At 32.5% G+C, this 1,999-nt stretch overlaps 1 non-coding gene across 1 annotated transcript; it reads right to left on the bottom strand.

Moving 5' to 3' along the window:
• Positions 1–292: 292 nt before the first annotated feature.
• Trnag-ucc (transfer RNA glycine (anticodon UCC)) lies at positions 293–365 on the bottom strand. The gene has a single exon. It is a non-coding gene; the product is annotated as a tRNA-Gly (tRNA).
• Positions 366–1,999: the final 1,634 nt, after the last annotated feature.

Genomic DNA, 1,999 nt, shown 5'->3' with positions numbered 1-1,999 from the left:
TCTAATAGTTTTTTAAGGAAATGAATAAATGACTCAAAAAATAACCAAAACTTTAATATGAGGAGAGTATCTTCAAGGGTTTCACTTATAGTCTTATAGTCCTTTGTGTTATGTTATTTACCTCAGAAAGTAAGTATAAAAATACCCGAGTTCACGTTCAGGGTAGTTCTGATTAATCATAGTGTAACATTTTTATTCTCCAGTAGTGTATTGGTTAGTGACATCAGAATACATGGAAATCATTGATTTAAATCAATTTTACATTTTTTATTTTATTTATTTTTTTTTCCTTTGGTGGTGCTGGGGATTGAACCCAGGACCTTGTGCATGGAAGGCAAGCACTCTACCAACTGAGCCACATCTCCAGTCAATTTTACATTTTTTAAACATGCATTTTGAAATACTAATATGACTAGAATCAAACTATTGTTCAAGGCTTTGTCTTTCTTCTTGCTTAGAGTTCATAAAGGTTCATGAAGTATCATTGCTTATGAGTAAGACTGTACTATTGTGTTCACTCGATATTTCTTCCCTCTTCTCCATTTAGCACTTCCTATCTATTATTTAATATTTAGCTTAAAAGTTGTCTCCTCCATGAAGACACTTCTCAACATTTCTCCTTCGAGTCACTTGCTCTAAAATTTGTAGTGTGTCCATGTTTCTCTTGATGTAAGGTCACCCACTAATAATGCATCTTCCACTAGAAGGAGAAAGTAGTGGGTCTGACACCCTCAGCACTGTTTTTCTAAACCAGTGTTTTACACATAACTGACACATTATAAATGCTTGTACAGTAAAAATAACAGTTATAATTAGCATAATGTTCTAGTAACAGAAAGGGAAGGGCAGAAAGATTAGAGATCTCAGTCTCCCTGACATCACAGGTGACTGTTAAGAAATTGCTTTAAATTTATGATTAGTTTTGCATAGACCAGGGCTAAAGAACAGCCTATATGCACTCTCCTCAAAGTGACTTTTCATATTTGGGGGCCAAACCTTAGCTTCAAAAGTTAATTGCATATGTGTCTATTTAAGAATATCTGTGCTAAAATTAACTATGTGAATCAAGTGAAAAGAAAATGAATGGCACATTCTTTATGAAGCTTAAGTGTTGACATAGATTAAAAGGTAAATCATTATCAGAGAAAATATTTGGAGAAAGAATCCTCCATAATTAGAAATTCAAACCAAGCACCTCTATATCTCCACAAATTGGAAGAATTTACATTAATTTTATTTCTTTTCAAATAAAGCATATCTAAATACCATTTTCTATGCTTTTTTTTAAATCCAGATACATTTTCAAAGATTTATAGGTCCACTTCTTCAAGGATTATTTTGAAAAATGCCATTTAGATTAATTATTTTACTTTGAATAATTTTCTATTATCTTTAATAGGGAACACAACTTGGGGATCATTTCAAGAGTCTTTGCCCTTGCAAGTGTACTTGGCAGAATAAAATAGGAACAGTGTTACAGTGGTTTAAAAAACTTATAAACCTCAATATAAAAAATAAAAATTTTTGAAATATTCTAAAATGAGTGATTCAGTATAAATGCTGTTACAGAAAGAAAAGAATATGTAAGAAATACCTCATATAAAATGCAACTTATTCTTCTGTAATTCAAAGGTGCCATATACTTAGTTATCCCACTTTTCAGAGTGAGTTATCATTGAAGGACTTTCAATTACTTGTACTTAAAATAATTAGAATGTTGTGTTCATCAGCTTTTCAGCATTTTGACAAAAAATGTCCTACAAGAATAACTTAGAGGAGGAAAATCTTATTTTAAGTTCACATTTTCAGAAGTTCAGTTCATGGTCCATCAAATCCATTGCTCTGGGCCTGAGGTGAGGCTGCACACCATGACATAAGAATAAAAGGGGAGAAAACCAACTTCCTTCATGATAGCTAGGAAGGAGAGAGAGAGAGAGCATGTAAGGAGGTAAGGAGCCAGGGATAAAATGTATAATCCCTAATGCATTGCCCCAGTGAT

Source organism: Urocitellus parryii, chromosome 2 (genome assembly GCF_045843805.1).
Source record: "Urocitellus parryii isolate mUroPar1 chromosome 2, mUroPar1.hap1, whole genome shotgun sequence".
In the NCBI taxonomy this organism is placed as follows: domain Eukaryota; kingdom Metazoa; phylum Chordata; class Mammalia; order Rodentia; family Sciuridae; genus Urocitellus; species Urocitellus parryii.
This window is presented reverse-complemented; position numbering and strand designations above follow the sequence as displayed.